The sequence below is a fragment of the Micropterus dolomieu genome, linkage group LG06, assembly GCF_021292245.1.
Source record: "Micropterus dolomieu isolate WLL.071019.BEF.003 ecotype Adirondacks linkage group LG06, ASM2129224v1, whole genome shotgun sequence".
NCBI lineage: Eukaryota > Metazoa > Chordata > Actinopteri > Centrarchiformes > Centrarchidae > Micropterus > Micropterus dolomieu.
The window spans coordinates 27,226,817-27,239,689 of NC_060155.1; positions in this window are offsets into that span (position 1 = coordinate 27,226,817).

Genomic DNA, 12,873 nt, shown 5'->3' on the forward strand with positions numbered 1-12,873 from the left:
CCAGTCACTGACACTAAGCATTGTGAGCAGCTTGAGCGTTATAGTGTCCTGTAGTAATTTGTCTGAACTGATCTGTTAGGGAAAGAGGGTTTGGACTGGATTCAGCATGAACAAAATAAAGTTCAAACAGCAGCAGTTAAAAAGTGTGGTATATATAAGTATATCATGAGTCACAGCTCTGTGCTGTCAGTATATTTACTGATGACTAAAGTACATTTCTTACAGTGTTTTCAAATTGTCATGTTGGTTCGCTGTCATGTCAAGATGGGTATAATGAAAGTATTTTTCACAAAGTGTAACTGTAATGCAGAGGTTTTTGCAGAGGGTCTCTTAGGTGGACCTTTGAACATTCCCAGTATCAAAGCAAAATTCATCAGCTTCTCAGAGACTTCTCAGACAAATCTGGATGTTCTATGTTTGCCTGAAACTTGGCTTTTAAAAAAACTTGCCATCAACTGCGTTGATTATACCCAGTTCTTCAGAAGAGATAGACCTAATACAAAAGGGGGCAGGATCCTGATTTACAAGAAAAAGTCCATTCAGTATAATGAAATTAAATATGCCCAATGACAATGACTTGGAATTAGGGCTGTCCCCGAGTAAGGATTTACATAGTCAAATCAGAATTGTCAAGTCTTGCCTAAAGTCAACTGATAGTGTGTGTATGTGTGCCGTGATGGCGGGGGGTGCTTTAATCTTGCAATCTCTATTCATTAGTCACTGTAACTTTCACTGTACATTTACAGGTAAACTGAGGCTTATAGTATACCATTTTCTCTCTGCTCGCGTGCCATACACCGGTCTTGTGCAGAGTTTAGCGTTACTGCCGTGCGGTCGACAATTCCCCGCTTCCTTAAGGGTCATTTTGGATTTATTTACGCACTTTAAAAACTTTTATTAAAAGCTTTTTACATATTTATTTACAGCATTATATATTAAAATTTATATTGTAATAGGTTTTATATTTACCTATTGGGAGAAAACTGTTTGTTCTATATAGAATCAGACGTTGTGCACCCCTATATCACCAAAGTGGTATGATCCTCGTTTTGCTGCGAAGCTTCGACTGTGAGATTGAGGCCCAATCCCAATGTCCCCCCTAAGCCCTCACAGACCTTTACTGACGTCACTTGCAAAGTGATTGAGTGTAAAAACCTGCAAGGGGTTCAAAATGCTGTAAACAGGAACGGGACAGCACTTTGCCACATTATCACGTTATCTTGACGACACTGAAACATGTTGCACACTTTTTATTTTATGTTTTTGCCTGATTTTTGGATGGGCTTGTCCTACAGAGTGGAGGAGAGGTAAAAGTCAATATACATTTGCCAATAATCAATGCACTATTGTTGGTCAAAACAGCATCATTAAGCAAAAACTAAAATAAATAATTGATTCTTCATGTGTTCTATTTACCATCTTAATCTAGAAAAAAAAAATTCAAACAAAATCAGCATTGTTGTCCATGCTTGTTTGTTCTTCTTCTCTTATAAGGCAGATTTGCTGTGATATTTCTCTCGCTTCCGGGTGTCCCCTGGTAAACTCACAGTGCTATGAACTGTGGGCAGTTCCCTCAGGCAAAGTCTGCAGAACTTTGGACTTACAAAATGGGGCTCAAAATGTCTGCGAGTGGACATTGGGATTGGGCCTGACAGTCGAATCAGGCTCCGCCCATCAAAGCATCAAATCGACTATTGGGGGTCAGAATGTTTGGTCTAAACGTAACCACGTCACCAGAAATGTCCTTTATACTTATTGTATTGTATCGCACACTATCTTCTAACAATGACCTCTATGACAAGTTTTGTGATATGCTAAAAGTTTGAAATTCTAAAAAAGAGGTTATTCTAATGGGTGATTTTAACATCAGGTGACCTTGGGGGAAAAAGCTTCAAACTGATTCCAGATGGATTTATCAAAATGTTGATCCAAACCAAAACCCAGATAGATTTGTTTTTTAGTAAGAGTAACAGAATGAATATTGAAACACTTTTAACATTAGAGATATTCCTCAGGCAGACGTGCTAATAATAATCAAGGCTCTTAAAACATAAAATGCAAAGGATGTGTATTTGATGAATATTGTCATAAAGATCTAAGCACATCATTCGTCACTTCCCTCACAAAGATATTAAACCAGTCCTCTTCCCTGGGAGTCTTCCAAAGTGCTAGGAAGATGGCTATTGTAACACCTTTTTTAAAAACTTGGGTTGCAGAGCAATTGACCTTTCACCTGAACAACAGCCCCTTTTCCCTTCACCCAGCAGTTTGGATTTAGAGACAACAACTATACAGAGACAGCTAACTGCTTCTTTATAGAGGAGATTAAATCATTATTAGATAAGGGTGGTGTTGTGTCTGTGTTTTTAGATCTTCGGAAAGTATCTGACACTGTAAATAGTGCTCTCTAACTGATCTACCTTCAATTCCTCTCCAGATGCCAGATGGTGGATAAAGTCATTTGTAGCAGATTGGGCTTTTCTGTTCCATCCTGTCCACTAAATTGTCACCAGGCCGAATTGAATGACTCACTGACTATATGAACTATATCTAGGTATATGAGTGCTACTTGTAATTTTGTTCCACCTCAAGCTTTTGCTTAATGCAGCTTAGCTTTTGTTGTGTTAGACTGGCTCATTTGATTTAGCTAACTTCAGGCAGTTTCTTGGCCCGAGGTTATGCCTTAAAATTAAAACGTAACCCTTTGGTCTCCTGTTTAAAGTTATCGAGCTGCTTCCTTGCAGCTCTCACCATAGACCACTCTCAGGTCTATGTGAGTTTGCACTACTTTTAATTCAAGTGTAGTTCCCAATTGATAATTGTAGTGCTTTCGTACACGGCTCTGTACTTGCTCAATTTAGCCAAGAGTTAACTGAAGCTTGTCAGAACTGTGCAAACATGGTAGCCTGTAACACAAAGACTTGGAACCACTCAGGAGGATGCCCTGGAACAAATGCCGGCGACAAGATGAACAGAAGGGTACCCTAGAGCACAACATTGGGGCCGGCAATGTAGACAGGACTACTATGTAAAGTGACCTTGAGCTCTGGAAAGGCGCTATGTAAAAAAAAACTTCTTCTACTCAAACATTAGCATGTATTTCACAAAGAAAGCTAGCATTGCTGTTGAGCCACACATATTTGTACTTGGACAAAGATTAGAAATTGTCGAATAATTCAAATATCTTGGGATAATGTTAGACTCAAATCACTTGTTCAAAACAAAGGCTAAAAAGTTTTGTAACAGGCTCAGATAGAACCTAGCAAATTTCAAGTTCATAACATGAATGAGGCTACATGAATACTATGATCATTATGCACCTAACCTACTGTTTAACAAGCTGGTCCTGAAACCTGGTCACGCATGCAAATATGTGTCATATCTATAAAATTACTCATGGCATGGACCCTCCTCCCCCAGTTGCTTTGTTAGGCATCAAGTAAATACAAATTAGTACAAAAGGAGTCCCAAGAGGAGAGAGGAAAATAACTATTATCCCTCTAAGAAAATCTGCTTACTGTCAATGTGCCTTCTCAATTAAAGCAGCACATGAAAGGAATGCTGTACCAGTCCACATCAGGGAACTCACCACATATGCAGATCTTTTTCTAGACAGTTAAGTGTAAGAGCCAACAATCTGCCAGCACTAGTTTGGATGCCTTCATCATTTGGTCTGTCAATATACAACTTGTATGCTGCTAAACTACGATGTTCCTTGACCTACATTAGCGCTACTGTTTCCTGTAGCTCACATCTATCTTTGCTCGTATCTGTCTTTGCTTGTGTCAATCTTTGCTGGTGTCAATCTTTGCTCACGTCTGCCATTACGGGTGGTGTGGTGTGGGGACAAAGGACCCAAATGCAACGTTCAGAGGGAAGGAGTTTTATTGAGGCAAAAAGGGTTAAAGGGACTTGAGTGGAGGGAGAGGTGGATGCCGGGGAAACACAGGCACGGGGAACCGAGGAGACTGGTACCAGAGAGCCAGGGAACACTGGGGCCGAGGAAGTGAGGAGGCGAGGGAGAACTGGGAGGACGCCGTGGGGGAAGTCCGAGGAGGAGAGGACCGGGGGATGAGCCCAGCCGACTGAACGGAGGACGTGGGTGAGTGAACCTGGGAGGGAAACAGACAGAGAGACAGGAGACAAAGCACAGGGAAATGAAAGTAATGAAAATACATGCGAGTTTGAGGCACCGGGTAAGGAGCAACGACGATCAAGCAAGAATGGCGCGGATAACCGGGGTTGAAATACAGGCAGGGATGAGGTTGACTACTGGCAGGTGTGGCAGACTGATGAGGTGGCTGATGAGGTGCAGGTGCAGGTTGTAGGCTGGGCTCAGGAGCAGAGGGAGAGAGACCACACACAGGGGAGGAGACACAGGGAGGCAGGCAGAGAACAGAGAAAACCAGGGAAAAAGCAGAATAACTGAAGAGGAGAAAAAAACAGGACACTCACCGTCAGCCGGGCTGCCACCACAACAGGGCCCCCTCCTCAACGGACGCCTCCCGGCGGCCTTCCCACTGGACTAGGCGAGGCTTGGCAGACGAACGCCGGGGGGAGGAAATCGCACTGGGGTCCGGCTGGTGGGGGTCCAGGGTCCAAAACAAAACACAGGGAATTCAGAGAGGGTTTCAGGACTGGGCAGGGTCAGGCAAACAGGCAGGGCTGAACTGAGGACATAGGGCCAGACTGGGTGCCAGAGGGTAGAGCTGGGGAACCAGGGAGTTCAGGCGGGGTGCCAGAGGGCAGAGTGGGTTCGGGCGGATGTCCCGAGGGTGGACCGGGGAAGCCAGAGAGTTCGGGCGGGCGGCCCGAGGGCAGGACTAGGAGAGGGAGCAGGAGGATTCAGGCGGGCGGCCCAAGGGCGGGCTAAGGGGCGAGACAACCCCTCCAGGGGCCGGGGAGTGAGACAGCAGCAGGAGTCAGTGACGGGGCTGCTGGGCTGAGGGCCTTGGTGCAAGGAGCAGGGGTCGGCTGGACCACCGACGGGGCTGGTGTCGATCGATCCACCAACAGAGCACGAGGAGCAGGCGTCGGCCGGAACACCGACGGGGCTGAAGTCGGTTGATCCGCCAACAGGGTATGAGGTGCGGGGGTCGGCCGGACCACCGGCGGGGCTGAAGCCGGTCGATCCGCCAACAGGGTACGAGGCGCGGGGGTCGGCCGGACCACCGGCGGGGCTGAAGCCGGTCAATCCGCTAACAGAGCACGAGGTGCGGGAGTCGGCTGAGGGTTAGCGGCGCTTGCAGGCCGGGGATCACAAGGGACAAGCTGGTGGGCAGCTGCAGCAGCAGGTTGGGGATCTGGATCAATCTGAGGGCTAGCTGGCTGGGGATCAGGAGGGATAGGCTGGAGGCTAGCGGCGCTTGCAGGCCAAGAGACAAGCTAGGGGCTAGCGGTGCTAGCAGGCCGAGGGACAGGCTGGGGGCTAGCGGTGCTAGCAGGCCGAGGGACAGGCTGGGGGCTAGCAGCGCTAGCAGGTTGGGAATCAGGGCCAGACTGGGGGCTAACGGCGCTAGCGGGTTGGGAATCAGGGCCAGACTGGGGGCTAACCGGCTGGGGATCAGGCTGGGGGCTAGCGGGCTAGCAGGTTGGGATCAGGACCAGACTGGGGGCTAACCGGCAGAGGACCAAGGGAGAGTGGTGTGTGTTGGCGGGATGGCCACGCCTCCGATGGCCACCACGGAACCCAGAGAAGATGGCCAGGCGGGTTCCCTCGAACTGACGACAGGGGTCAAGCGTGGGGTCGGGCGGGCCGGGGCAATAACAGGCAGGCTGGGTACCAGAAGGGAAAGGCTGGGGGCTAGCGGCAGATGATGAGGTGGCTGATGAGGTGCAGTTGCAGGTTGTAGGCTGGGCTCAGGAGCAGAGGGAGAGAGAGCACACACAGGGGAGGAGACACAGGGTGGCAGGCAGAGAACAGAGAAAACCAAGGAAAAAGCAGAATAACTGATGAAAAGGAGAAAAAACCAGGACACTCACCGTCAGCCGGGCTGCCACCACAACAATCTGCCTTTACTTATGTCTGTCTTTACTGTCTTTGCTCATATCTGACTTTACTTATGTCTGTCTTTACTTATGTCTGCCTTTACTGTCTTTGCTCATATCTGACTTTACTTATGTCTGTCTTTACTTATGTCTGCCTTTACTGTCTTTGCTCATATCTGCCTTTACTTATGTCTGTCTTTACTGTCTTTGCTCATATCTGACTTTACTTATGTCTGTTTTTGCTGTTCTGTACTTAACTACTGTTTTTTTTACTGCTCCTCATGTCTGTTCTTGCTTGTGCTTATTTGCTGTTGTATTGTTTTTTCATTTAACTGTAAATTACTCTTTTTTTGCTGCCCATGTCTGTGTTCTGCTAACATGCATTACATCATTATTATTGTTTTTAACTTGGTGGCTTTAGACTGCCAACTTCACATACACATACGCATACATGCTTACATGTACACACGTACACAGTGTGATGCAGCATAGTGCAAAGGATGCTGGAAAAAATAAATAAGACTTATGACCTTATGACCTGAGGTAGGTGGTATACAGTATATACAATATGACATAGTATGAACAGCACTGAAATAGAGAATGGTGAATAAATAAATAATAAGTGGAAACCAGTAAACAGGTGCTGATTAGAGACAGAGTTACTGGGTTATTGCACAGAAATTGTTCCTGACACTGAGTCAGAAATCAGCTGTTCATCAGAGTGACGGCTTGTGGGAAGAAACTGTTCCTGTGTCTGTTGGTTTTGGCGTACAGTGCTCTGTAGCGCCTACACTGCTCTGTAGAGCCCTCTGTAGAGGGGAGGAGCTAGAACAGGTTGTGTCCGGGGTGAGATGGATCTGCAGTGATGTTTCCTGCCCGTTTCCTGACTCTGGAAATGTATAAGTCCTGAATGGAGGGCAGGTTGGGACCGATTATGTTTTCTGCAGTCCTGACTATACGTTGCAGTCCTTGTTCTTTTTGGTGGCAGATCCAAACCAGACAGTGATGGAGGTGCAGAGAACAGACTGGATGATGGCTGTGTAGAAGTGGATCAGCAGCTCCTTAGGCAGGTTGAGCTTCCTGAGCTGACGCAGGAAGTACATCCTCTGCTGGGCCTTCTTAATGATCGTGACAGTGTTGGGCTCCCATCTGAAGGATTCCACAGCAGACACAGGGCTGTTGAGTATGGGCAGAGTGGGGGGGGCTCCTCCTGTAGGCCACGGTCATCTCCACAGTTTTGAGCATGTTAAGCTCCAGGTTGTTCTGACCGCACCAGAGAGCCAGCTGATCAACCTCCCGTCTGTAGGCCGACTCGTCACCGTCCCGGATGAGGCCGATGACCGTTGTGTCGTCAGCGAACTTCAGGAGTTTGACAGATGGGTCCCCTGAGGTGCAGTCGTTGGTGTAGAGGGAGAAGAGCAGTGGGGAGAGCACACACCCCTGGGGGGCGCCAGTGCTGATAGTCCGGGTGCTGGATGTGATGTTCCCCAGCCTCACCTGCTGACTCCTGTCAGTCAGGAAGTCTGTGATCCACTGACAGGTGGAGGCTGGAACAGTGAGCAGGGTGAGTTTGGTGCTGAGGATGTCCGGGATGATGGTGTTGAACACAGAGCTGAAGTCCAGGATCCTAGCATATGTCCCTGGAGAGTCGAGGTGTTGCAGGATGTAAGGCAGAACCAAGTTGACAGCATCATCCACAGACCTGTTAGCCCTGTAGGCAAACTGTAGGGGGTCCAGCAGGGGGCCTGTAATGTCCTTCAGGTGGGCCAACACCAGTCTTTGAAAGGACTTCATGACCACAGATGTCAGGGCGACGGGCCTGTAGTCATTTAGTCCAGAGATGGAGGGTTTTTTTGGGACTAGGATGACTGTGGGGCATTTGAAGCATACAGCTCCAGTAATTTGTTGAAGATCTGAGTGAAGATGGGGGCCAGATGGTCCGCACAGATTTTCAGGCACGATGGTGAGACACCGTCAGGTCCAGGAGCCTTCCTGATCTTCTGCCTTTGGAAGAGGTGGCTCACGTCCTCCTCACAGATCTTGAGTGCAGGTGAGAGGTCAGAGGGGGAAGGTGACTGTTTGAAGATGGCGTTGGAGTGGGGGAGAGGTGTGACTCTGGGCTTTTCAAACCTACAGTAGAAACCATTCAGCTCGTCTGCCAGTCGTTGAGTGCCAGCAGTGTTGGGGGATGGTCTCTTGTAGTTTGTGAGTGTCTGTAGGCTTCTCCACACTGACGCAGCGTCGTTGGCTGCTAAGCTGTTATTTAGCTTTTCAGCATAGCACCTCTTTGCAGCTTTGACCTATTTAGTCATTGTGTTCCTGGCCTGGTTGTACAAGACTCTGCTCCCACTTCTGAAGGCCTCCTCCTTGGTCTGACGAAGCTGCCTGAGTTTCGCTGTGAACCAGGGTTTTTGGTTGTTGTATGTGCGGAAGGTTTTAGTCGGCACACACGTCCTCACAAAAACTGATGTAAGATGTCACAGTGTGTTAGTTCGTCCAGGTCAGTGGCTGCAGCCTCAAAAACTCTCCAGTCAGTGCAGTCAAAGCAGGCCTGTAATTCCAGCTTTGACTTGTTGCTCCATCTTTTCACAGTCTTTACAACAGGTTTAGCAGATTTCTGCTGCACGGGGAACAGAGCGATAAGCGTCCTTTAATGTTGTGTAGCAGTGGTCCAGTGTGTTAGTGTCCCTGGTGGGACACTTAATATGCTGTCTGTATTTTGGAAGTTCATGACTGAGGTTTGCTTTGTTAAAGTCCCCAAGAACTATGAGCAGGGAGTCTGGATGTTTTTTCTCCACGTTAGTTTTCTGGTTGGCCAGGTGTAGTAACGCCTCACTAACACAGGCCTGAGGTGGAATGTAAACCAGAACAAACGAGGAATAAAACGGTTTACAGTTTATAAATAATGTCTCTAGGTGAGGGCTGCATCATTTCTTCAACACTGTGACATCCGTGCAACCTCATCTTGTTTTTCCCGTGAGCTCCCTTTCACGATCCGCGCGGATGAGATTAAATCCCGGTAGATGAAGTGCGCCGTCCGGTGAGCCAGGATTCGGTGAAACAGAGGGCAGCAGATCTGCAGAAGTCCGAGTTGGTTCTGTTGAGGAGCAGCAGTTCGTTTTGTTGGCCAGAGAGCGGACATTCACCAGGTGGATTGAAGGGAGCGCAGTGCGAAATCGCCGCTGTCTCAGTTTAACCAGCGCGCCTGCACGCTTTCCCCTGCGCCGTTTCCGAAGGATCCCAAACAGAGCTGCTGCTCTGGCAACCTCTACAGTTCTTCATGCTAACCACGACACCCTGCTAAATTTGTCTAAATTGAAACCAATGAAATTCCTTTTCTGGTGTCTCATTATTATACTGATTCTACTATTATAAGTATTATTGTAGTCACTTTGGAAAAATGTGCACCATCAAGCTTTCAGCTATGCTTTTGTCAGAGGCCTTGTGATTTGATCTGTTTCAAATGGGGTCCTCAGTTAAAAAGAAAAGCACAGTATATCAGTGCAATAGTTTTTTTTTTTTCTTTGCTATTAAACCTTCTTTTATGTCTTGTGTTAAAACACAAAGAGAGCGGGCGCCCTGGCGGAGCATGAGTATGTTGGGGCTGGGTCCTTGAAGCATTAGCCCGAGTTTGATTTCATCTCTCTCCCTCCTTCCCTCTAAATCTCTGCAGCCATCGCTATACAATAAAGGCAGTAAGTGTTTAAAAAAACACACAGACACGCTATATTCATACTTAATATAATTTAACTCCATGTACTGAAAGCAAAAAACAATTGCTTCTTTCTCTTTGCCCCCTCTCTTCCCCTCCCTCTTTCCATCTATTTTCTATTTTCTCAGACTTGAGAAGATCGATGCAGACTGATGGGAACGTGTAATGACACTATTAGCAATGTGTGCATGTGTGTTTGTGTGTGTTATTTAAAATCAGGAGGTGCTGCCTTGTTGAGGCCAAGGCTCTAGATCAGATTTATGAAAATATGAATCAATGAGAGTGTGTTAGAGTGAAAATCGTTGCTTTTCACTTCTCTATGTAGTTTTCGCACATGATCAACAGTTTCATGTTGTGTTATTGTACCCTGCTATATACTTCCTTGCGTGTAGCCTTTCTCCAGATGTTTCAGATCTGGATCTTCATCCTTAAGGAGATTCAGCTTCTCCTCTTGTCGCTGTCTCTCCAACTGTTCCTTTCTCCTACCTGTGTGAATGGTGTGCTTGAGTTTTGCCTCTTGTATATTTGTGTAGTCTGTCCTCTTCCAGGTCTCCATAGTTATCCTGTCCTCAGTGTGTGTGCCTGTACACAAATTGACAGAAAGCTTCAAGGCTGGAGGCTGGAGTAAAGTTCAAGGCTCTTTACCGTTGTCGTAATTCTCATGAAGGAATTTTGTATAACTGAAATGATACAGAAAGTTAGCACCAATCACTGAATGCTATTCACATCATACATCAACGGACATAAAATAATCTACAGCTGAGCTACAAAGTTGTAACATACAAATGTTACATTCAGCTGGTACGTTCATAGCTGTAAAAAAGCTAAACTAACAGAAACTATGGGCAACCTCTTCGCAGAAAGGCTATACAATAGCTAGATTAACATTGGCATTTTATTTATTATTCAAGTAACATCACAGAATGTCTTACATGACACGTGTATCAATGTAGTTAACTATAAATTCAAAAACAACTTACAAGCGATGCTTTCCCAAACAGAGTGGGGAAAGGATAAGTGAGTGGAGCTGCAAGTTGACCACATTGCATGTAACTACTAATGTATTTCCTGATCAGACTGCATCATGTGACAAAATCAACCAATGAAAACAATGTAAGAATTATATATGAACATAATGAATTACTCCAAGATGACAACTAGGGGGAGAAAGTAACAAACTGAATGCAAAGTTCTTACAGAACTTGACAATAGTGGAGAGGAGGTTGTGTGACTCCTCATCCGATCTAAGGACAGAGGGTGTCGTATGCTGTACAGATTGTTAAGCCCCTTGAGGCAACCAAGCCCTTTAATACAGCTCTAAATTAGTGATAGACCAAAATCTGGAGATTTGAGATAACCAGCATCGGCTGATACCTGCACTCACAAGGCCAACAAACAAAAACGGACTGTGGACACATCTGCAGGCAGCCTCGTCAGTGAGCTGCTGTGAAAGGATGTTAGCGCTCCCCTTTTTGTGAGTTTTGAGAAGGTGGTGAAAAGGTTAGTTTGGAGCCCTAAATTTCCTCAGTCACCATTTCTCCTAAAAGACAGCTAATCTAATGTAACTATTACTGACTAGAGTTAAATATATATAGTTATACTGTAAATAAGACACAACTTCTGACAAACTGTGCCCCCACTCTCCCTTAAACACCAGTCACGTTCTGAAATCTACAGCAGGACTCAGTGTATTTTTCTACATCATTAATTCATGAAAATGTCCATCTGAAAACACATGTTACTGGTTAAGATAACCATACTAGATAGACACAGGTCCAGACCTACAACCAATCAAAGCAGCGAAACGTTTGGCACGTGACTTTTCAAATCTGGACCGGTGATGCTCTTCTGTCATCTGTCATCATATCAAATCTGTCCAATTGAATAAAAACAGTTGTGATTGGCCTGATGAGATCCAAGATGGGTGGGAATCTGGCTGAATGGGAGACGTATCCTCCAGAGCAAATGGCAGATTTGTTTGGTTCCCGGGCTATACTAGGGCATCTTCATTGGAGGAATAAAGAGGAAATAGAAGACAGTGGGATGCACACCAACATATCTTTAAAGCTACCAATGAGGGTGGGCAAAATAAAGAAACACCTCACAGTATAATGTGACACAATTAAATAAAGTTGAATAAACACCTCTCTAAAATAGTTTCAGTGCAGACATGTTGTAATATACTGCATACATTTTTTTAGTTGTTTTTAGAAGTTGTTTTGGCAACTCACACAGCACACAGTTGCCTTTCTACACACCCAACAGACATATTATAAACATTAGAATTCGAGTCGTGTCTACTTGATAAATGTAAGTCAAATATTCATTCTCCTTTTGGCTCTGTTTTGGTCTCCTCCAACTCCTGCGAAATATAGTATAGAAAAAAGGGGAGAGACAGAGCGACAGAGACAGAGACAGAGAGATAGAATGACATGCAACAAGGGTCCCTGGTCCAACATGAACGTTTGGCATATTGCGATTCACGGTCTGCGACGTTACCCTTAGATTACCAAGGCGCGCCAATACTGGGCTCTTTAGCTGCTAAATACTTGACTATGTTCACTAGCTACTTGCTAATTTTGTCTGTCTGTAGTTTGGTAGCGTATAGTAGATTAATCTGGATTTTCCGTGCTGAAAACTGCCGCTGCTGCTGGAAACAAGGTTGATAAGAGCAGAGGAAAGCCAAAACAATGAGCTAAAATTAGCTAAAATGCTAACAGTTTTCGAGTGACTTCATTTCACATTACACATAGCTATTTGATCCAGCATTAACATGAAAATATCGACCAGTGCAGCTTAAACTTCATAACAGAAGTCCAGTGGATTGTTTAGTTCTTACTTGGCACCTGGCTGAATGGCACAGTCAGGCTTGTGATCAGAAGGCTGAGATGTCCTGAGCAAGTTACTTAATTTCAAACGCCGTGCTCCAGTGGAGCAGCCTGATAAGACTGTGGTTGCATTAATGTACTCATACATGAGTGAATCAACCTACTTTTGAAAAAATCTACCCAGCCAGTTTCTATTTCATTATTACAGTTATGTTACTATTTCATGAATCTTTTAATCAAACACAAATAGCCTTGATAATAAAACATGTGAAGCAGGTGGGAGGCTGGTGAGTCAAACAGGAATATTCTGCAGCACTCTGTGTGCAACAGACTACAAAATAGTAA